Source organism: Felis catus, chromosome D1, assembly GCF_018350175.1.
Source record: "Felis catus isolate Fca126 chromosome D1, F.catus_Fca126_mat1.0, whole genome shotgun sequence".
NCBI classification, from domain to species: Eukaryota; Metazoa; Chordata; class Mammalia; order Carnivora; family Felidae; genus Felis; species Felis catus.
Window position 1 is genome coordinate 11,483,829 of NC_058377.1, and position 24,380 is coordinate 11,508,208.

Here is a 24,380-nt window from a genome sequence, read left to right on the forward strand (position 1 = left end):
AGCATTAACTGAAAGCCCATTATTGTACATAGCACAGGAGACCATATATAGAGTCTCCAATTTTCCCAAGTGCCAAATTTTTGGCATATACGTATTCCTTCATTCGTACATTCACTCCACAGATGTCCAGGGTCTCCTGTGTACTTAACCACCTCAGACAGGAAGATGCCCTAATTGACCTCTCATGCTGGGGACAGGGATGGGGTGGGGTGGGAGGAGAAAAAGAGGAAGTCATCAGCACACACTGTGGTATGCACTGTGTTAAAAGACAATAGGTCCCAAAAGAGTCACTTATGCTAAGCCCCATGTCATAAAATCTAGACTCAACTACAGTTTTGGCTTCTCCCAGAAATAGACTCTGAAAGCGCTCAATCAGGTACCACCTCATTAGCACTAGCGAGGTATCGGCCCGATAGACCCTTGCCATCCCTACAGGCAAGTGACCTTGCCACAACCGATCTGCTCTTTGCTAGTAGAACGTCCTTGTCTAGCCCCCTCCGCCTATAGAAGTCTTTCATTTTTGTACAGCTCCTTAAAGCCCCTTTTGTCTGCTGGATGGGACGCTGCCCCATTCATGAATCGCTGAATGAAGCCTGTAAGATCTTTATACTCAGTTGAACTTTGTCTCCTAACACCTGTGATGAAAGGGAAGAAGGTAAATCCGGCCTGGAGGAGAGTTTCACGAGGCTCAGAGGCAGCGAGGGGGTAGTTTTACCAGACACATCTGGGCTCAAATACCAGCTTCCGTTCTTACCACCTGTGTGGCCCTGCGTGCATTTACCTAAGCTCTCTGATCCTCAGTTTTCTCGTCTGTAAAATGCGAATAATAAATAATTCCTGCCTTTTATGGCTGTCACAAGCATTAAAGATGATACATGTGAGGCCCTAGGTGTTGCCAGTAGTTTTAAATGGTAGGTATTATTCACTTGAGTAAATGGATTACTGCTGTAGACAAGAACACGTCTCATTGTAAAGTGTTTGAAAGCAACCCGTGTGACTGTCAAAAGAAGTTCTGAGCGAAGGAGTTAGATTAGACAGGCAGTTGGTAGTCATGGTCTGTCCACACTAGAAGGGGTTTCATCCAACGCAACCCCATATATTTTTTTAAGTTTATTTATTTATTTTGAGAGAGGGAGACAGAGAGAGCATGGGGGAGGCGCAGAGAGACAGGGAGACAGAGGATCCCAAGCAGGCTCTGCACTGTCAGCTCAGAACCCGACGCAGGGCTCGAACTCAAGAACCACGAGATCATGACCTGAGGCTTGAAAGAAGGACTCACAGGAGCCAGACTACAGTTTGGTCAAGCCTAATGGGAGGCCTAGGGATAAGTGACTTCTCCCGCCCTCTGGCTCCTATCTCTAGAATACGGGGTTGGGTTAGGGGCACCTGGGTGGCTCAGTTGATTAAGCATCTGACTCTAGATCTCGGCCTCAGGTCATGACCTCGTCCTGGGGCCTGTCTTGGACCTGCCTTGCCCAGTTTGAGGAGGAATTCTGCGGAGTCATAAAGAATCACCCACCCTTGACACCTGATCCTGTGGTTTGCCCTCAGCAAGAATCCCATTAAGTGGATTTAACAAGAACCCCCCCCATACTTGATGTCTCCTCTTGTAATTTTCCATCTACTGACCCCTCATCCTGCTCATGGGTTATAAACCCCCAGCTGTCTTTGCACCCTCAGAGACGAGACAGATCTCTCTTCCCCACTGGGATAGTCTATCACAACAGTCATGAACGAAGTCTTCTTTACTGTTGTAACAAATGGCAAAATAATGTCTTTCCTTCACAGAGTGATGGTACTGAGACTAGAACTTAGGACTCCTGACTCTCTCGGCCCCTCTAAAGGCCTGTGTGGGTCTAGTTTAATAAGGGGAAGAAAAAAAAAAAAAAGCCCAGAAAATTGTCAGGTAGCCAAATCTCCAAGAAGCCCAAGGAGCAGTTGCCATGGTCTGGCAAAAGTACATGGGATTCTGGCTCAGCCTTTTATTTCTTGGCTTTTTTGTGTCCATTCTACTTGGTCTTCCTGGGTCTCTGTATCTGGTGGACCGACACTCAAAGACTCTGCTCGCAGGCAGCTCAAACTAACCATCTTCATTCAGGATTGTTGTGATAGACTATCCCAACGGAGGAGAGAGATCCTCTCAACTGTGAGCGTGCAAAGACAGACCATTATTCCGGCTCATCTGAAGCAGCTGGTGCTATTTGCTGAGAACCCTGCCACACCCAGCTGGCACTGGTGCCTCCCCCCCACCCTACCCCCCAAGGCTGAGTCAGATCTCCCACCACCTGAGTGGGAGGAGAGAGGTCCTCTGTCTGCTGTCTAATGAAACAGGAAGGAAAGCACTGAGGGGACATCCATCTGGGTGGGATTTTCCAGGCCATGGAGTACCTGGGCTCTGCCCCGAGCTGGGCTGTCTGTGGTTTTCACCTAAGGAGACACCCAAGCTGCCAGCCTCCAGTAGCCCCCTGAAGACAGATATTCCAAGGTCAGAGCTCCTGGCTCCTTCTCCAAACGAAAGAATGTCTAGGGACCTGCATCCCTGGCCCCTCCTCACTGCCAGCCTTTGGTGGGAGCACTCTCCCCAGCCTTTCAGAGCTCTGCTTCTCAGAAGAGGCATGTGTGGCGGGCCACGTGTGTTCCTGTCCTTCCCCTTGTCCCCTCTCCCCCACCAGGACCATGGACTCCTGGGGCTATGACATCACCATGGAGACAGACATGCCCTGGAGGGCGGACAAAAGCCAGACAAGCTGGGAGGCACTGGCATGCGAGGCGCCCAAGGAGCTGGAGCAGGCCCCAAGCCAAACCCTACATTGAGTTCCAAAGCGAGGCTGAGAGAAGATCCTTGGAAATCCTCTGTACTTCCTTCCCTGACCCCCACCCCAACCTGTCACAGTGCAGGGGTTCACTTTTCTCTCAGGGCTTACATAATTGCTGAGCGACTAGTGGGGATCAGATCATTACAGACCAACACCCACACTGGAAAGCCCAGAAGGGCAGGCTCAGGTGTCTCAGTCCCACTGGAAGATGGTAAAGCAGTTCCTGACGTTGTCACACTGGCTTCTATGGAAGGAAGGTGAGTTCCCCACAAGAAGGTGAATCTGCAAGGCTTCAGGTTCCATATTTGCAGACCTGTAATCTTTACGAAGGGCTCAGAAAGTTCCCTAGCACCATTATCATCTCCATGTCCTTAAGGTCTGGCCAGCTGGGCAAATCCAGTGATGGGGTTCCCTGGGATGCTCTGGCTTGTAATGCAGAGCAGGTCTCCACTAGGCTCTGTGAGACCCCAGCTCTTCTCCTTCTCTGCAGGGAGCTCCCTCCCTCCCTCCACCCCCAGCAAAGCTGGACTCAGGGGCTCCCTCTCCACCCATCAAGAAGCTTCTGGGGACACACCCTGTGCATGGTGATGTCCTGGCCAGACACAGGATGCTGACTTTATTCCTACTCACATGGGACCCCCATAGCGAACGGAATGTAATGACTAAAGAACACCATTTTGTGGGAGGTACACTGAGCGAGAGAAGACTTGGATTTCGGTCCTGCTCTGCCTCGAAGAAACCTTGAAGAAAGTACTTGGCCTCCTGGAGTCTCTGTATTCTCACTTGTGAAATGAGAGCATTAGCACATAGGAGGCATTTAATAAATGCTCGAGGGACGAATGTTGAGTGAACAACTCCAAATCCCTGAGCTCCTTACGACCATACATGGCACTTTGTTGTTTCTATCTTATTTTATTTTATTCATTTTATTATTTATTTTTTCTTTTTTTAGAGAGGGCACAAACAAGAGAGAGGGACAGAGGGACAGAGAGAAAGAATCTTAAGCAGGCTTCATACCCAGCGCAGCCCCAACATGGGGTTCAATCTCACAACTCTGGGATCATGACCTGAGCTGAAATTAAGAGTCAGATGCTTAACTGACTGAGCCACCCAGGTGCCCCTATATGAGGCACCTTGTATTCCCACCCAGCCACCTCCTTCTGTGGCCTGAGTCCAAGGCTGCAGGGCTCCCCTTTCTAGAACCCTGAAGCGGCCCCCTTCCTCCCTTCTCTTCCTCCAAACTCCCCTTACCTTCCCCCTTACTACCCATGGTGCCAGGAGGCCAGCGAATCCCACTTAATCCTGAAATCCCAGTCATACTAATTGCTTTCTTTCTTGTCCTTACTTGCCTTCTAACTCAGGAGATGAGGCTTCAGTTAGGCAGCTGTTCCAACAGCAGGTGACTGGAAGGGAAATGGTCTTGGTCTAGAAGAGGCAAAGAATGTCTCCATGGACCCACGGGTCAGGAGGCTCCCCATAGCAAGCTGGACAGTGTCCCCCCAAATCCACACCCACCCAGCGCTCCAGAATCTGACCTAATTTGGAAACAGGGTCTTCGCAAAGGTAACTAATTAAGGATCTCGATGGAATTATATCAGAATAGGGGGGCCCTAAATCCAAAAGCTTGTGTCCTTACAAGAAGAGGCAAGGACACAGAGAGACACAGGGAGACAAGGATGATGTGAAGACAAGAGGAAGGGATTGGAATTCTGCTTCCACAAGCCAAAACACCAGGAATACTAGAAGCTGGAAGAGGCCAGGAAGAGCCAAGAGCCTTCACAGGGAGCATGGCCCTGCCGGCATCTTGATCTGGGACTTCCAGGCTCCAGGACTACGAAAGAATAAATCTCTGTTGTTTGGGACACCCAGTTTGTGGTACTTTGTTACTGAGGAAATGAATGCATGCTTCAGGCCCCCCTGGGCTCCATGATGTTTAAGGCACACGGCTGTGAGCTCTCTCCCCACCTTCCACCACCCTCTGGAGACCTTCTCCATGCCCTGGGGCTCAGGGAACCCGCACAGGCTTACAGCCATCATCCACCACACGCGTTTCTTATCACATTTGGGAGCCAAGCAAAAGTGCTTAGAAAGAAGAGCTGTGGACATTTGGCTTCTCCAGGCTGTCCGCCTGGTTTTCCTCCAGTTCCTGCGGGATGTGATGTGAGCAAATCTCAGCTTGCTCTGCAAGAGGACAGTATTCGTTCGTTCATGCATGCGTGCATCCACACATGCAACCTGTATTTCCTGACGGCTTACCACCTGCCAAGCACCTGCTCAGTGCGGAGCATGGACACTACCCCTTCTCCAGCCCCTCCTTGCTGCCCAGTCTAAGATCTGGCTGATGACAAAGGAGCCATCCGTGCACCCTATTCTGTTATTTTTAATGACAATAACATAGCATTCAAAAAGCTTTTGCATGTCATTTGATACACTGAGAACCCACCTGCCTACAATCTGCTTCTCCATGAGAAACGGGAACATTAATGGATCTGCAGCCCCATCCCTCAAAGCTGTGAGTCCCTCAAAATATATAAGTACCAACTCAGTCCCGCTTTACAATTCTTTTATCTGTTTTTCTCAGGCAATGGAGTACAGCTGAGTACTAAGGGCCACCAAATCAGCCATTTGGGACCCAGAAATGAGAGGAAAGGACAAGGGACGAAAAGCAGAAGACATCATCTCTGGCTATTGGGCACGGCGCAGGGCACCGGCTTGCTATGGCAGGCAATCGGCTGGGTCATTGGCAGACCCGGGGTCTGGTTTGGTCTGCTGCTAAGCAACCATCAGACTCTGATTGCACTGCTTACCTCTCTGGGCACAGTTTTCTCCTCCACACACCAAGAGTTAGTCTGGGTCCCTAATGTCCTTTACATTTACAGCCTTGGCATGCTGGGATCTCTCCAGTCCATGTCAATTGCTGGAGAAACTGTCTAGCCTGAGTTAATAATACAGGGGATTTCAAGGATGAGCAGACGGTGTGTCTCCTGCCTTATTACTGTGTGTAGGTGGAGGGGCAGGAGATTCCCCTGATCACAGTCCCACTATGTTCAATGGGCTGGTACCTAAGCCTGGAGAGGTAAGGACTTCGCTGCCCCCTTCAAGGAATTTACCATCTAACGGGGAAACAGATCAGTAAACAGACAATTATAAACATTACAATATGGTGTAATAAACCTTACACTTCCTGCTATGAAATATAGAGGGGTCCCTAGCTCAGGCTGATGGGACACTCTAGGGGGGAAACCATGGAAGGCTCCCTGGAAGAAGTGATGCCTGCACTCAGTTTTAAAGATTGACGAGCAGTTAGTGTTTAAGGTCAAAGGCTGGAGCATTCAGGCAGAGAAAACATATTCAAAGGCTGGATAGGGTATAGTGAGCACAGAGGAACAGATGTCAACAGATCCATTTTCTTTTCTCTTCCTCCTAACCGCCACCTTTTTCATCTCTTATCCACAGCTTAACACCTACTCGCCACCCTCTGTTCTCCTTTCTTCTCCTCTTTCTCTTCCATTCTCTGAAGATGAGGAGAGGAATGTCATCTAGTGAGTTCAGAACTAGTGAGGTAACAGAAGAGAATACCAGTGTGATGATACGGGAAAGGTGGTTCTGTGTCAGCCTCCACGGAGAGCATGGCCCCTCCCTGTCTCCTTAGCCCCCCTCTGCCCTGCTGTGAAGACCCTGCTCCTTTAAGGTACATGCCAGCCACCTATAACCCCTCCACCTGTCTCTGTCAGGGCCATCCATGGATGGATGGAATTCTGGCCCCTTCCCTACTTCACGAAGGCTCTGGCACCTAGCTCCCCATCCCGCACTCCAGCCCCAGTCCTGACATTAACCTGGGTAGAATCAGCTTCTGGCACCTTGGCCTCTCAGCTCCGTGATGCCCGCATCCCCAAGTACACCCACCACTTCAATCACCCGTTCCCCTGATTGCATCCTGGTCTTTCTCCTCACCCAGGACTGCTCTGTTCCTCTTTCTAATCAGAAACTGAGTTAGCTCCCTCTGTGACCCAGCTCGTGCACTCAATTCCTCCAACTATGCCAGTTCTCTGACCTCATCAACACCACCAGTTCGCTGATTCTAATCCCTCCTGCCCCTCCCCCCCCCCCCCCATATCCACCTCCAGTCTGCACTTCCTTTTCCACCTGGCTCAGATTTCTGTCCCAATATTCAGACATTTTACCAATATCCTTAACTGCCTTGCTTCATTGTCTTTAAATCATCCTTGGCTACTCCCTTCCCCTCATGCTCCATAATCACCAAGTTCTGTTAAAATTTAAATAACTTTGCAAACCACTCCTGTCTTTGTCTCCACTGCCCCACCTTGGCTTTCAGCACTGCTGTCCTGGACAGCCAAAAACTCTGGTAGTTACCTTTCTTTCTTTGTTTCTTCATTTCTTTCTTTGTTTCTTCTTTTTTATTTTATTTATTTTGAGAGAGAGAGAGAGAGAGAGAGAGAGAGAGAGCGAGCGCGAGCGCACACGCATGCGCACAAGTAGGGGAGGGGCAGAGAAACAGAGAATCCCAAGCAGGGCTTGATGCAGGGCTCAAACTCACAAACTGTGAGGTCATAACCTGAGCTGACTGAGCCACCCAGGCACCCCAGTTACCCTTCTTTCAATCTTGCTTCTGTAGCATCAGCGGCAGGGGGAGGGGGCGGGATGCAACCTCCGATTTTTTTTTTTTAATGTAAATGAATCAATTGTGTTATTCTCCAGCTTAAAGGCAACATTTCACAATGGCTTCTTCATCCCCTCAGGACAGAGTCTTCACGAGGCTTCAGAGTTCACAGTCTGGTCTCTGCAATGCCTCTGGCATCACCCTGTACTGTCCTCAGCTCAAACTCCAGCTCTTTAGCCATAGTTTCTTTGGGTTCCTTGACTACTGCATGCTCTAACTTGAAGTCCGTGACCACAGAGTGTGACCGAAGGGGCCCTGGGGCTCTGTGCCATTCTCCCTTGTTACATGATACTGAGGGTTCTTCCAAAAATAACATTCCAGGAGTCAGGTCCCAGCTTGTCTGATTTCTTGCAATGATGTCCTTCTTCCTTCCAGAAGAGAGAAGATGAAATCTGGAGCAAGGACTGGAAAGGATCCTGTGGACACTTCAATGCCTCCTACTTATTATAATGAGAATGAAGTGAAAGTTTATTGAGAGCTTACCATGTGTCAGGTACCAGGCTAAGCACTTTATATGCGTGATTTATTTACTTCCCACAAACCCTATGAAGTGCCATAGTCACCCCTATTTCATGGAAGAAAAACCTGAATCTCAAAGGGGTTATAGTAACTTGATTGAGGTCACAAAGTTGGTTACCAGCAGAACACAGATCTGAGCCTGTATCATTCTGGTTTCGAAGTTTATCCTCTGAATCACTTCATTATCCTGAATAGCTACACGGGCAGGCGGTGGGTATCTCATGTTTTACACGTGAATTGGGGAAATGTGTGTTCAAACCATTACTGCTTTTGAAGGGTCTCAGGTAATTAAACTAAGGACCAACCCTGTCCCCAAACTCGAAATCTCAGCGTCAAAGCAAACCGTCCAGAGCTCCAAAGACAGAGCTCAACAACTATTCCATCCCACTTGTCTTCAGGTCTCTGGGCAGACCTGGACCAACATATGTGTCATGTTTCCTTGACAGCTCGCCCAGTACCTTTTTCTCTGTGTGTGTGTCTGACTGAAGCAGGTTCTGACCAGTCAATAACCCCCTACTTCCGTGCCCCTCAACAACTCTGAACAATTTCCAGCCAGAGCATAAAGTACTCATGGCTGAAGGTAATCAGAGAATGCAGGTTGAGGACGAAAGAGAGAAGGTGTGAAGCATCTTGCTGACCCGTTAACACTGCCAGACACTCTTGCTGGGCTCCCAGTAAGTGCGGCCCTGGAAGTAGGCCATCTCTCACCCTCTCACTCATACCACGATTTAAGTAAGTGGCTACCAAGGGCTCAGCATCCCTTTGGGTTATAACAGGTTCTGGAGAAGCAGGAGGCAGACCCTGCTTCAAGGAGCTCTCAGGCTAGTGGGGAAGACAAGAAATGCACAATCAAGGGGCGCCTGGGTGGCTCAGTCAGTTGAGCCTATGACTTCAGCTCAGGTCATCATTTCACGGTTCATGAGTTCGAACCCCGAGTTGGGCTCTGTGCTGACAGCTCAGGGCCTGGAGCCTGCTTCGGATTGTGTCTCCCTCTCTCTCTGCCCCTCCCCTGCTCATGCTTTGTCTCTCTCTGTCCCTCAAAAAATAAATAATAAAAAGAAATTAAAAAAAGAAATGCACAATGGAACGATTAGCATTAAGCATTCGGACAGCAACATAAGAACAGAGCACAAGAGTTTTCCAAAGGCAGTAACTCCAGTATTTCCTAACTCTGTGAACCTGAGTACGTTTTGCTTAGCCTCTCTGAGCCTCAGGGGCCACATCTACAAAATTGAGATTGTAACAGCTACTTCAGTAGCTTGTTGTAAGGATCAGTAGGGATAGGGTGTGAGAAAGTGATTTACAAATACAAGAGATTACTATTGCCTCATGGGCTTTGAAAATTAAAAAGGAGTTCCAAATGCAAAGTATTACCATTGCTCCATAGGGGACAAGACAACTATTAAAAGGGCTTTAAAATGTACGCAGACTGTATGAATCCCTGCCTTGAATGCTCGTCCCTCTGGTGTCTGCAAAATGCACTCCCCCACATTCTTTAAGTCTTCCCTCAAGTATGACATTCACCGTGACATCCATCCTGATCACCCTATTTGGCCATGCAAACTTCCCTCTCCTCCAGACCCTTAACACGCCATATACCAGAGCCCTAATCAATTTATTTTTCTTTTCTCAAGTACTTATTGCCTTCTAACACACTCACTCATTTATTTTTTATATTTAGTGTGTATCATTTTTCTCCTCACACTAGAATATAAGCTCCAGGAGTGCAGGGATCTTTTTTCATTTTTTTTTTCATTAATGTATTTGCAACCAAGATGAGTGCCTAGTACACAGTAGGTGCTCAGTAATTTTGGTTCAGTGACAGAATGAAAAGTTGAAATCCATGTGGAATGGCAGCCACAGCAGAAGACATTCAGGAAAGAGTGAGTACAGGAAGACAAAACAGAAATCGACAGCTTGGTCTGGTAAGACGAGGGCTGAGAGGCCCATGACTGTATTGTGTGAACCACGAGGGCTTTGAAATCTCAGAACAAAACCAGAGGTGCTCCTTGAAGGTCACTAGAGGCCGTTTGATTCCCATACAAGAATTCATCTTATACGTGGATAGTGAAGGGACTCCTGAGTCACTGCGGAAGAAAATTGTGAATAACTTCACAGAGAATAATTTCATTGTGTGTTATTAGCTTTCTACTATTATATAATAAATCATCCCCAAACTTGGCAACCTAACACAACAAAAACTGATTATCTGAATGAGTTTCTGTGGGTCAGGAATTCAGGCAGCTCTGTTCAGTGGTTCTGGCTCAGATCTCTCAGAAGGTTGCAATTAAGACCTTGGAAGTGGCCACAGTTATTTGAAGGCTTATCTGGGGAGAAAAGATCTACTTCCAAGATGGCTCATTCACATGGCTCTTGGTAGGAGACCTCAGGTCCTTGCCATGCAGAACATTCCATAGGGCTACTGGAGTGTCCTCATGACATGGCAGATAGTTTTCCCCAGGATGAGTGATCCAAGAAAGAATAAGGTAGAAGTCATAATACCTATTATGACATATTCTCAGAAGTCACAATCTGCCATTTAGGCATTATCCTATTGGTATACAGGTCTTCCCTATTTAATGTAGACGGAGATTACATAAGAACATGAATACCAGAAAACAGGGAGTATTGAGGGTCATCTTGGAGGTTGACCACCATGGAATGTAACTAAGGAAGGATCCAGAATGTATGGAGGACCGCACAAATCTATGGAAAGCATTCATCACCTCCTACCACCTCCCTCTAGCTCACCAAAGAAGACTGTCCAGAAGGCAGACTTTGTGCCATCAGTCATCCAGAGCAATCCAGGCCTTCAGTTATATACACTCCCCAAGGAAAGACGTGTATGGAAATATCATTGTTTCTTTAGGGGTCCTGACATCCTCTGCTTGGGACCCCAGATGCTAGTTCCTGCTTGTCAATACAATTCTCATATTGTTCCTGCCATAAATGAACATAAGAGCTGAGGAAGCTCAGAGTCCAAGAAGGAATGACTCCATGACCTGAGGAAGATGGCCAGGGAGTGGAACACCCATGATGTCCTTGAAATCCTCTACCTGCCCTAAATAGTAAGCCTTTTTAATTGGCCAGAAATAGATGCATCAATTAGGAAAGACTCCTCTCCTGTGAAGGATTCACAGAAAAGGAAAAGAGCCAAAGAAAGGGAGTAACTTTCAGGATCAGAGAGTCCTAGGGCCAGAAGCTATTGAGTTACATCCCTTTCTCAGGCAGGACCATCCTTCATCCAAAACGTGGGTGACATTTGCCTCTGCCATTAATGACCCCCAAAAGATGGACACCATGTATTTGTGGTAGCTTTGAGGATCTCAATGTGAGGTTCTTTGGGCTTCTCAACCAAGGGTAGAAGAAAGAAAAGTCTCCGTGTTCTTGTGCACCAGTATTTTCTCCTTATTTTTGATTTTCTATAATAAGTGGCCTTTGCCAGAGTGCACCATCCAACGTCACAGTACCAATCAAGAAGGCTCCAACCAAGTATAAACTGATGGGTGCCAGAGGGGAGGTGGGTGGAGGGATGGGCAGAATGGGTGAAGGGGAGTGGGAGGCACAGGCTTCCAGTAATGGAACAAATCAGTTGTGGGGACAAAGGGTACAGCACAGGCAATATGGTCAGTGGTATTGTAACAGTGTTGTCTGAAGACAGGTGACAGCTGCACTTGTGGCGAGTGCAGCATAACATATGGACCAGTGAGTATAGCTCCTCTTGCTCAAGATGAGTAAAAACTTCTGGCAGGGGAGAGCCAGTGATTGTGGGGCAGGTAAGTGGAGAGTGTAAGAAAGAAACATAGGCTTGAATTTTGTGAAAGCTTTAGAAATATGCTTAATTTCGGAGATGTAAAACCAGGTGCTCAGTGAGTGCAAAAGGAAAGCAGCTGAAAATGCCCCCCCCCCAGTTCCTTTTTTTAATTTTTAATTTTCTTATTTAAAAAACTTCTTTTAATGTTTATTTTATTTTTGAGAGGGTCGGGGGGGCATGAGTGGGGAAGGGCAAAGAGAGAGGGAGACACAGAATCTGAAGCAGGGTCCAGGCTCTGAGCTGTCAGCACAGAGCCTGATGTGGGGTTTGAACCCATGAACTGCAAGATCATGACCTGAACGGAAGTTGGAGGCTGCATCAACTGAGCCACCAGGTGCCACTCTCCCCTTCCAGTTCCTTAATGATTACAATAACACTTATTACAATTAACGTTTATGGAGCGCTGTGCTTACTTTTGCCAGGGACTCTTCCCAGTGTCTTATATCTACTGCCATAAGTAATCACAGCAACGCAACCATCTCAGCATGAACATCCCCACGTACAGATGAGAACCCCAGCTGACAGCAGTCAGCCAACTTGCCTAAGGTAACACAGCTAGTAAGTATTGCAGTCGGAATCCAAATTCTGGCAATCTCGCTCCGGAGCCCACAGGCTTAACCATGTTGTGTTTTAAGGGCTTAAGTAAGGGACCAAATGCTAAGCGGCATTCATAAAATTCATGGTGAGGTTCACCTACACAGGCTAGAAGTCTTCTAGCTTATTGGGAGGTGATCCCCATTATCTGGTCATTTCAGTAGAGCCTGGAGTGCTCTTAGTGAACTCTTAGGAAGTGAATCTTAGGAAGTGAACTCTAAGTGAATCTTAGGAATTCCAAGGTAGCAGGCAGCATGTAAAAGTTCCTTTGTTTTGTCGGGGAAGAAACCAATGTGCAGACTAACTGCCCTGCCCAGGAACACCCAGGCCTCTTCGGCCTCTGTCCAGCAGAAGAGCACCGAGCAGTTAGTCCTTATGACAGCGCTCATGAGTTAATCCCGCGTCTGTGTAGGACCCCAGGCCATCCCACTCCTCCCCACTCGCCCTAAACTCAAGCTTAGTCTTGGAGATGTGACAAGTTTTCATCCCATATGGTGAGAAAACAACACCAAAGGCCAAAGGGAGGCAGCAGCCTGAGTTGTATCCTCTGGCAACAGTTTGGTGCGCCTCAAACAGATGAGCAATGATGGCATCCCAGTTTCAGCCTAGCTTCTCCAGGGAAGCCAGGCCTTCCATGCGTCCACACCTTCTCCTGCCCTCCCTTGAGTGAGTAGGCTCTGGTGTCTCTCCCTTTTTCTGCTCCTGCCCCCTCTCCTCTGCTCCCATTGCTTGCTGAGATTCATTCCCAGTGTACCTGACCCAAAGGAGTGAGACCCAGGCATAGAACAACTTCTTGGACAGTCCTCAACTTTAAAAATCCCAAGAACTTATTCCATCCACTCTTCTCCCTCTGCAACCTCCTCTTTTCCTGGTCTCCAATGCAAAGCTTGCTGTCACTTCAGTTTATCAAAGAAAGTGCCTTCTTAGACCTATTTTCCCTTCCTTATTCTGTATGCCGATGACCATAGGTCAGAGAGGGCGATTACTTTAGCATCAAACAGTCTGGCCTTGAATCTCCACCCTGCACATTATTAGCCCTGTGATCTTGTGCAAGCAACTTATCTCTCTAAGCCCACGCTTCTTCCTCCGTAAAAAGGGGGATCATAACAGTGGCCAGAGTTGTTGCAAGATGAAGAGAAGAAATAAAAGACACATGTCAAATGCTCAGCACAGTACCTTGCACACAGCAAGTGCACAATAAACGTTAGCCATTAGGCTGATGGGGCCAGCAACGGAGGGATTGGCGAGCAGGACCACTGGTCAAAAGCAGCCCTTTTAAGGACGCTTGTGAGTAAGCCACTTTCCCAGACCAAGGGTTCCCGGGGAATTGCTAGTGATGCTGCTGCCTGGGGTAACAGGAAGGAGAGAAGGCAATTATACAGCGTGTAACAAAAATAATTTCATTTCTAATGCCTTTCCCCTGCTGAGCCACTTAGAATCCAAACAATGACAACAAGGCAGGGGTGGAAATGAGAAGGGCAGGCACGTTTTGAAGGAGCCTGGTGACAAATGGATGGGCCCCAGGACTCATTCTGACTCCCAGACATCTGCAGGGGCGTGTCCTTGGGGCTGTGGCTGCTGTTCTGTGCCGACCTACAGCGCCCTGGAAGGCCTGTCTGCCCAGGCTGGCTATGGGCCTATTGATGGACCCCTGGGGGCTGAGTCTGCCTGGATTCACTTATCATTCTCTGTCTAGGAGCAGACTGACATCACTCAGAGAGCTCCAGGGAAAGCCAGGGGTCCTCCCCCCTTCCCCTACCCATCACTGTAGACAGCAAAGAATTCCCCTGTCTCCTCCTGGAAAACATGAAAACCCCTGCAGGTGCCATGAGATTACAACAAATTGGGCAAACCACACTAAGCTGATGTCTAATACATACGTATTTAACATCAGCCTTTTCTGGGGGTCCCCGAAGAGTTTACTTCTTCTCGGTTCCCATCCCTGTACACCTCTCCACACTCTCTCAGATGCCCCTGCAGCCTCCAGGTCTCTGAATTTGGGACATTGCAGCACCATGGCCTCTTCCACCCAGGGGAGGGGGGAGTCCCCAGGTCCCAGTGCGTCATCTCTGGCTCCTCCCTGTATACTGGAGCCAGAGCCAGCAAGAGCCTCTGCTCCTCTGCAGAGAAACATTCCCATGTCTCCTAGGCAGAGAGGAGGCTGCACCCTCCCAGGGGGCATCCCAGCTGCCAAGGGTGTTGGTTTAACCCATTTATCAGATTGAGGTGAAAAGGACAAGAAGAGGGGAAATGTACAGTCCAGAAGGGCAAGTTGTGCTCCTTTCTTTGGACCCAAATGGGAACAAACCAAGTGGTGAATCTTGTAGTTTTACTCCTCCACCCACATGCACTGACACTATAATCAAGCTATTTTCCACACCTATGCATTTAAATAATATGATTCTATTGTTTAAAAAAAATAAGAAAGAAATCTTCAATGACAATGGTGGTAGGGACAGTTGAGAGGCAGGGATGTATTCATGTTGGATTCTAGCACTATTAGAGTAATTTAAAAGGCTGCAGATAATACCACCCAGAGCTGGCAAATCAGCAAACTGCAAACCCTTGGTGGTTCCATGTAGTATCCTGGAGAGCTGGAGATGCTGGAGCTTGTACAGAACCCCAGAGCCAAATCTTGGAGTCTTCTCAGGGTCATGAGAGTCCCTACTGGGGGTGAGAGAGGGGAATGAGGTGCTGGGATTCAGCTGAGAGAGAAGCTATATACACGAAAGGGTACCTACTGAGGATCCGAACCACATTGTGCCATCTCCTGCTGCCTGTGGCTTCCAAGCATCTCCTAGATGCAGGATGCTTTCCTGCTAAGCAAGGCTCCTAGCAGAATGGAGAAGTTTGGTTACCAAGCCCAGTCCTGGTGGCTTGGAACTAGAAAGCTTATGCCACTCCTTCTGGGAGCACTTTGGTAATTGGAGACAGCCCACCATACTTCTGGACTAAGAGAAAAGCTACCCTGTTTAGGGGTCAAGAGCAGCCAGGATGACCTCTGAGGAGCCCAAATAACCTAAGGGTTTAAAGTCCTGGTAACTATGTCCTTGCAGAAATCGGACTGAGTAGGCAGCCATGCTAAGATATTTTCAAGACCTCAAATCTCAGGTTACTGTGACAACCCGACTCTGGGAGATATGGCTTGGGATTCTGACATTATAAAACCTCAGTGTTGATTCTCCCCTCCTTTACCAGTGGCTAAAACACCTTCACTGCTGGAGATTCATAGGAAGGGAGAAATGGGATTTGGCAGGTCAGAAAATATGAGTCAGTAGAAGGGGCAGCATTGGCTCAAGGAAGTCTCATTATCCTTAACCCCCACCCCACCCCACCCCACAAAAACTGTGTTATTTTCACAGCCATGCTACTTCCTCGACACCAATATTTGACTTTCACTTGCAGGGAAGACGAAGACAGCTCTTTCCAGGCCAAGTCCACATGACTTTCCCCTTACACATGTTTACCCACAGAACAGGGACCTCAGACCAGTCTAGCTTCATCAATCCCAGGTGAATATGAGGCCAAAAAAAAATTTTTATGAGATTATGAGCTCCCTTTGTTTCCCCTGGTAGGAGGAAGAACAGAAGGTTCCTCTCAAGTTCAAATTCCCCTACATCATTGCATGTTCTAGACAGAAATAATCCAACCTTTCAGGTGAAGGTAGAAAACGGACTAGCCCACAAGCATCTCTACTGGCCTTATTCACCCCTACAAGCCTGCTAGCTTATAGAGCACAAGAACCAAATCAATAGAGCCAATATGTCACTGCCAGCAGGGCACGAGTGGCTACCAGCCTTGGGGAACATGACGTGCTACTAAGCTGAACTAATCACTCCTTGGCATTTCAGGAGCAGTTGGGTTAGCAGACCACAGCACATGCATAATGAAAGACAATAATTCCTCCAGAAGGGGAGAGTAAGAACAACATAATGAGTTGGCCCTTAGAAGAGGGCAGTTACTATTTACACAGGTCAACCTAAAGCCATATCAGTGATTTTTAGAGGCCAAAAATCTGCCGGAGGATTTGGCAGAGAGGAGATTGGGCTGCATCCTTTATTGCAGCAAAAGGATTGAATCTGGGGGATGGGACCCTCCATCAGCAGTGTCACCCATGAAGAATTTAACATGATAAACTGGAGAAGGCAGAGAGGTCAATTAAAGACCTAATCATGCTCCCTCTAGCCAAAGAAGTATGAACTTTTACGAGAGATGATTTATTAACCTGCGTACATGTGAATCACCCAGAAATATTGTTAAAATATACATTCTTGGGTCTCAGCTTGAGATTCTCATTCAGCAGCCCTTCAGAGAAGAACAAAAAAAAATCCATTTTTAACTAGGTTTCCAGGTGATTCAGAGGCAGGGAGTTCATTAAAACAGAACCACCATTGGAGAAATGCTGCCCCAGACCTCTACAACAAATCAGAATCTCCCATTTTCCAAGCACCCTTCATCCCCAGGGTGTGCAAAGAAGGTAGAAGGAACTCAAAGTGTTCTCCAAGAGACCAAGGCTGGGGTTATCATGGCTCTGATCTATGTGTAACCCTCTCAGATATCTTCCCTACCCGATGTCTGATTTCAGAGGTGGCATCCTTTCCACTCACCCCCCTCAGATATGCCAGGAATCTTGAACACTAAGCAAAGAAGTCAAAGGCAGGGGGCTGGGACCCAGAAAACCAGCCCACTAGTTCTCTTGCAATTGGTCACATTCACCAAGGCCTCTCTCTCTCTGCCCACCCTCATCAAACACAGCACCAACAGAGAGAAACATGAGAAGAATGATTTCTTTTTCAAGTGGTCCTAATGCTGCAGGATGAATCAGGGATAAGCAGAATATTTGCATGGTGGGGGGCGGGAGGGAAGGCTAAGAATCACTGATCATCTAGTTCCTGGGAAAGAGTGAGGATTAATCTGAAAGGTCTACATCCTGGTCAAAATCCAGAAATGATTGGATCTGCAGAAAGAACTGGAGAGAGATCCACAAAGTGCCTTGTACCTCACCAACTTCGGGAGCCCCCAGCACATAAAGTAGTGGGGTGCCAGGTGGGGAAACTTCACTCGCCCAAACAGCTTCCCTGTGGCTGAGAGCAAGGGCCTGTCCCTACGGAGCTGCGGTGCTGTGACTTGCATCCATGGCGAAGCCTGTTGTGTAGACGCACACGCACCCTCTTACCTCTGCTCTTCAAGAGGAACCACTCACAGGCTGCCCGCACAGACAGCGTTGGGGACCTGCTCTGTCTGGCTCTTAGAGCTGCCTCTTGTCTCCGCACACAGCTCTGTCGAGGTTCTTGGTCCATGCCAGAGTCGAACAGTCACCCTCCACTACTGCCCCAACCGTCACCCCCATTCCCAGGTCGAGATGATTCTGAAAGCTCAGCCTCCCTCCTTGACTGGATCTCAAACGGAGAGATGGCGAAGAACGTAAATTCAGAACCAAGGACAGCGGCACAACCGGTGGTGGGAGAGGAGGGGCAGAACCGGCCTTGGCTTCTGTCCTTAGAAACTGAAAAGTCTCAGGTCGCGCAAATCCAGACTTGCCAAGAATAACCCTTCTCTCTCCCTGTAGGTCAGAAACTCTGGCCGCGCGCCCTGGGGTCCCGGACTTGGGTGCGGGGCAGAAAGTGCCGTCCCGAGATCGTCGGGAGCCGGCCGCCCTGCGAAGCTCCGGCTCCACAAGGGTGGCTCACCGCGCTCCGCGGGAGGCTGCCCCCGCACCGCCCGCTAATGACCGGAGCGAGGATTCCCGCCCGGGCCGTGCAAGGGATGCCGAGAGGGAGTCAGAGGGGATGACAGCCGCTGTGTTCCTGTCCCCCCTGGGCTAGCAGCCCGATGGAGAGTCGGTGGAGAGCCTGCCCGCAGTCGGGTCGGTCCCAGGCAGACGGCGCCAGAGTGGCCTGACAAACTTCTAGTCCCAGTCGCGCCGCCCTCCGAGCTCCCCCTTCCTCTCCCTGCGACCCGCCTCGGCCCCCGGCCGCCCGTCGCTCCAGCGTGCGCGCGCTTACCTTCAAGCCATAGGGCGCCCGGGGGCAGAGACGGCGCCGGCTGCTCGAGGCTTCCGGCTCCCGCCGCATCCAAGCGCGGCCGCCCCTCCGGCAGCCGTCCGGGCCGCCGCTCTCCTCGGCGGGTCCCTGGCTCCCGGCCCCGCCGCGCCGTTCAGAGCCCCGGCGGGCAGCCGCTTGGCCGGCTCCGGCCCGCGGGGAGCAGTGGACCGGCCGCGGCGGGGCGGGGCGGGGCCGGGCGCGGGCGGGCGTGCAGCACAGGGACAAGGCGCGGAGGCGGCGCGGTGCGCGCGGGAGGCGGCCGGTTCCGGCACTGAGACTGGACAGCTTCACGGCGCGGGAGCACCGGAGCGAGGGAGGGAGGCGGGGGGCGGGGCCGCCCTGGCCCACGGGGCGCCCCTGGGCCCCGCCCCTGGGCCAGGCCCCGCCCCGCCACTCTGCGCGCCGGTGTGCGGACTCAGTGCGACCCAGCCTGCTGTGAGCAGCGAGCCGGCAGAGGTTGCAGTCAGCCCTGGCTTTAGCGCAGGTGGTTGCTGAGGCGGGAACTGCGCGATCGACTGCCCATTGCGGTCTCCCCATACCCCCAAAGTGAATGATACCCTGTACATTCAGGGCCGCCGGTGACCAGGCATCTTCAGTGTCTGCTTATTTCCCTCTGAGAAGTCAGAGGATAAAGGTTGGAGGAGGCACAGCCCATCCAGGGAGTCGCGTAAGGAGAAGCCGTCCAGGTTCCGTTTACAGACCTCTGGTCTTGGAAGCCCTGTAGTCAGTTCTGTTGCTTGACCCTTTCAGGGGAAAGCCTGCTTGGAGTTGACCTGAAGAGGAAATTCAAAAGGGGGCCTCCGGTTCCGCTTGCCCTTGAATACAAACAGAGGTGGAGTCTTCAGCAATTAAGTGTTTGACTGTCCTCCGTTTGCCAGGCTCTGTGTCAGATTCCAGGGTCTCCAAGAGTAATCAAACCTGGCCCCTGTTGTCACATCCTGCCAGTGCAGTGGAGACCTCTAGGAAACACCTGTAACATAGCATAGCACTACAGCACCGGTGGCTTAACCAGGTGCGTGGAGCACAAACAAGGGAGACTTCATGGGGACTGGCACTGAAGAAGCAATACCCGTTCCAGCCAGGGAGAAGGCCACACAGCACACCACAGGAGGAACAGCATGGGTACAGAACTGACTGTGCATAGCATAGAGTCCATTGCTGCTGGAGCCAAGCCACTCTGGGCACACAAAGATTAAGTCTGTATGCCTCCAATGACCCACATGATCACAGAAGGACCTGCGCACTCATCTAACCCCCCCCCCCCACACACACACACCCACCTACATCGCTCTAGGAGGAACTGAGTGAGACTCAATGAATTGGAGTGCCCTTGCAGATTCCACCACAGAGAACCAGGGCTGGGCCAGTCCCCCACCTGAGAGGTGCACACCAGCACGTTTCTCAAATACAACCATCTCTGGAGGTAACTGGGGAAGGGGAGAGGCTATAAGTGGGCGCATGGTACCTCCTCCCCTGCTCCCTGCCTTTGGCATTGGCACTACCTTGCGCATCTGGTCTGGCCCCCATCCGTTTACAGTCTTCATAGGGAGATAGTCTAGCCATCAGGAATCCCCACATTTTGCTATATTTGCTTTTAAAGCAACGAGACATTGCAGATATTGTTGAAATCTCAGTGTTCCCCCTGGTCTACCCCTAGGCCATTCTTTCCAAGGTTTAATCCACTTAAGGAAGGACTTGGTGCCTTCCAGCTCAGCACCTCTATTGGTCCAGGGATAGAGCCGCCCAGTGGATAGCCACCCCTCTCCTGACTAGTCAGGGGACCTAGACTGGTGTCCTGCCTCTGTCACATACCAGTTGGGTGACTTTGGCTATGTAGTTTGCTATCTCTGAGCCTCAGTTTCTCCATCTTTAAGTTGGGGCTACGAATACCGTTCTCTGTGGGCAGCATTGAGGATAATAGATGAGGAAGTATGAGACAAACTGTAATATGGATACCCCCTGGCTGTTCTGCGGTGGGGAGAATAGCCTCGCTCACTCAGGAGGCAGAAGGGGAGCAACATGACCACCACGGGGAGCACCAACCCAAGGGCCCCGTAGCGCTGTGCTGCCACTTTTACCCCAGTCTTGCATGGCTGAGTGGATTTCATGCTGGCTGTGAGTGACACGGATGGATCTTTTAGTTTTCAATTAGCAAACGGCTCGCTCTTTAAACAAGCGGCACAGCAAACAGATGCACTGAGTGATTTATGACAGCGAACATCTGCGGCCAAGCGGCAGGCAGCTTACTGTGGGCCCCTGCCTCCCAGGCTGCCAGGGCCCTCTGGAGGTCATCGCGAGCCTCCCCTGCCTCCGGGCAGAACTGTACCCGGCCCAAGTAGGCCAGGCAGAGTGGCCCTTTTCCTTAAAGCTTTCCTGGAAAGGGGGACACATGAGCCTTTTTGACTTTCCCATCTATATGTCCCAGAGCCTCAGAGTCAGGAAGTTCTTTTTGATGTGCTACGTAAACCTTTATTTGTACCTCTTTATTGTTGAAAGTGGTAAGCAAATGGTTACTAACGGGTGTTAGGGGAGAAGATGGTGGTGGTTTTGTTGGCCCACGGTAACGAGGAAACAAAGGACCCAGCCGACAGAGAATGAGGAAAATCTAGAACTTTCTCCTGTGCCCCCAAGAGCTACCTCTGAGGTAGAGAATGAGGCATGGCTAGAACTTAGAAGGAGAGTCCCTTACTGGCCTCTGTCAAACTCTGATGTACCCACAGACTGTCACAGCCCCTCTTCTGAAAACTATTGCACAGCAAATAAAGGAAATGCCGTCATGGGACTGGGAGGGGGGAAGGGGGTCAGGAGCAAAGCAGCATTGGAGTCACATGGGACTTCGCTCATGTCCAAACACCCAAACCTTGGGAACGTTCTGTGTATCTCTGAGCTTCAGGGTCTTCAGCTGTAAAATGGGGATAGAGATCTGTATTGCAGGGTTATCGTGAAGTTTAAGTAGGAATAACAACCAATTCACACTGGGGCTTGATACATTTTCCCATTTTCTCCTCTTACAGAAAACTTCAGCTAGAGAAGCACCGGAGGAAATGCAGACACCCAGTGTTCCAATTCTAGATTTCTTAACCTATTTCACAGATGAAAACTGAGCCCTGTTTCAAGTTCCTATAATTTTTTCTTCTCTCATCCTCCCCTCTTTGGTCATGTAGATCCTAGTCCATTTGCAAATGACTCTGAGGACAATAAGGTGGCAGTCCTCTGGGTCAGAGGGGGTGTGGGGCAAAAAGAAAATAAACACATCCTTTTTATACTTTATTATTTCTCTCGAAGTGCTGAAAGCCTTAGAGAGGTGCAGAAGTCTTGGCCACTGGTATTGGTGAGAGAGCCATAGTCCCATATCAGCGTGATCTAGTGAGGGGAGGTCAGGGTATCTGAGGAAGGGGTGAAGAAGGAGACAATCCTTTTATTTTCTTTATAATTTTATTTATTTATTTATTTATTTATTCATTGAGAGACAGAGAGATAGAGCACAAGCAGAGAGGAGTAGAGAGAGAAACAGAGAGAGAGAGAGAGAGAGAGAGAGAGAGAGAATCCCAAGCAGGTTCCACACTCAGTGCGGAACTTGATCCCATGGGGCTTGATCCCATGACCCTGGGATGGTGACCTGAGCTGAAGTCAAGACCCAGACGCTTAACTGACTAAGCCACCCAGGCACCCCAGGAGATGACCCTTTTAAAAAGACAGGGGTTCAGGGTACTCTCTCTGACCATGGCAGGAGAGCAGAGGGAATTACTCAAGAGTGTTGACATCTGTGTGTGTATTCACCCTCAGAGGATGATCTCCTCGCTTGAAGACTGTACGGGGCTTTTCCACATCCACGTAAAATGGACACTCATAGATATTCTTTGCCTCCTATTTTGGAGCAGTAAAGAATACAGGTGCAACCCTGTTTAAGAAAGCCTATTGTATATGGGGCACCCAAGTGGCTCAGTCAGTTAAGTGGCCAACTTTGGCTCGGGTCATGATCTCATGGTTCATGAGTTCGAGCCCCATGTCAGGCTCTGGGTTAACAGCCTAGAACCTGGGGCCTGCTTCAGATTCTGTGTCTCCCTCACTCTCTGCCCCTACCCCCGCTGGGTCTCCGTCTCACTCACTCTCAATCTCAAAAGTAAATAAACATTAAAAAATAATTTAAAAAAAAGAAAGCCTATTGTATAATTCTTCAGAATTACAAAACAGATAAATTAGAGTGTAAATATCCATCTTCTAAATGTATTTAATTGCTTGATGGGAAGAGGTCATAAATACACACTTATTCGTACACCCATATTCATCATAGCATTATTCACAGGGGGCAAAAGATACAGCAACCCAAGTGTCCACTGAATGGGGAATTGGATAACGAAAACGTGGTCTGGACTTGCAAGCCTGGCTACAAAGTGCAGGTTTTCAGCACTTGGAGAGAAAAAGGTGGAAAAAGTGTGTGTTGATTCTCTTTTTGCCCCACCCCTCCTCTGACTCAGGAGGATTGCCACCTCATTGTTCTCAGAGGCATTGCAAATGGAGTAAGAACAACCCTGGCACAGGCTACAAGAACATGAAACTTGAGGGCATTAGGCTAAGTAAAACAACCCAGTCCACTTATATAAGGTTCCTAAAGAAGTCAGAGTGGAAAGGTGGTTGCCAGGGGCTGGAAGGAAAGGTGAATAGGGAGTTTGTGTTTAAAAAGTAGAGAATTTCAGACTGGGGAGGTGAAACAGTTCTGTGGATGGATGCTTGCACAACAATGGATGCACGTAATGTCACTGACCTACACACACTACACTACATAAGGATTAACATGGTCAATTATTTGATGTATATTTTACTACAATAAAAAATCTAGAAACCTTGTGTTTCAGTAGCTACTGCAGTTGCTATATGTGTGAAAACAAAATCAAACACCTTGGAAATTACCAGGTAGATTGGTGGGAAAGTGATGGAACTTAGGAAACAATCCATCCATGTGTCACTTCTGAAGTTGTATAGGGGTAACACGATCAGTATTGCCTCCGATTTCTTCAGCCTTTTCTGTAGATATTTCTCATCAGCAGTCTCATTTACCTTCCAATAACCTTGTGATGCTGAGAATATCATTAATTTTGGAGAGCCCCCAGAGAGTGTCATTAAAGCCTCTTCCCTTCCAGAAGATGGGAGCAGACAATGAAATCAGGATGATAGTTTTCCAGTAGTTTGCAAATGCAAGGGCCATGCTACCGCTCGGGTTTTGAGTGGAGTTGTGCAGTCCAGAGAAAGCTCTGGATAGTGAAGAAAAACTCAATCCAAGCTTTCTGCGTTGAGAGCGAGCAAATCAGGAGCCGAGGTATTTTTAGTCTCTAAGCCAACCAGCAGCATCTGGGACTCTCTTGCTCACAGCCCACTCCTCTGCATATGTTCGCTGTGGCTGAGGACTGTACCCAGCTGCTCCTGCCCTCCCTGCTCCTGATACAGTTAGGGTACCAGGCGGGGAGCGTGGATGTAAGAAACAAACAACTCGGGCAGTTTAAGCAGAAAAGGAGTTCATCGAAAATACTATAATAGCTCACAGAATCACGGGGGAGATGAGAGAACCAGGCGGGTAAAGCAGGTGGGAACAAAAGAGCTAGATGCTGTTAGGTCTTTAGCTGAAATCAAGCCCACACAGCAGTACAGTGAGAACTCTGTTATTGCAGGTAAACACAGGGCACCAGATGGCATAGCCACCACTACGGGCCTCAGACACTGGCATCCCCCTGGCACTCTGTTACACTGCTTCTGGAAACTGAAAGTTGTGGCAGCTTGTGCAGCCTCTAGAATGGATGCTCCACTCACTCTCCCTGCTTCTCTGAGTCACCAGCTCTTGAGTCAAAATCTGAGGCATCTGCTTGTCATTGAGCTGACCAAGAACCACACAATGAGAGTGTGTGGTTGAAGAGTTC

At 49.3% G+C, this 24,380-nt stretch overlaps 1 protein-coding gene and 1 long non-coding RNA gene across 6 annotated transcripts in view; one reads left to right on the forward strand and one right to left on the reverse strand.

The window, feature by feature from the left end:
* DRD2 (dopamine receptor D2) overlaps positions 1-24,380 on the reverse strand; it is an 86,763-nt gene that overhangs the window by 45,953 nt on the left and 16,430 nt on the right. Inside the window, exon 1 of one of the 3 annotated variants that reach the window (XM_003992361.6) lies at positions 18,430-18,532. The exons of the other annotated variants lie outside the window; for them this stretch is intronic. The gene's annotated coding sequence lies outside the window, so the exon portion shown is untranslated. Of the gene's footprint in view, positions 1-18,429; positions 18,533-24,380 lie in introns of those variants that run through there. 3 annotated transcript variants of the gene reach the window in all.
* Positions 10,373-21,863, forward strand: LOC109491795. Of its 3 annotated transcripts, none has more exons than XR_006585932.1 (4): positions 10,373-11,084; positions 12,253-12,376; positions 16,000-19,891; positions 21,483-21,863. It is a non-coding gene; the product is annotated as an uncharacterized LOC109491795 (long non-coding RNA). The 3 variants fall into 3 exon arrangements; XR_002145282.3 differs by lacking the exon at positions 16,000-19,891 and adding an exon at positions 15,830-15,936 and having other exon boundaries at positions 10,550-11,084; XR_006585933.1 differs by lacking the exon at positions 16,000-19,891 and having other exon boundaries at positions 10,552-11,084.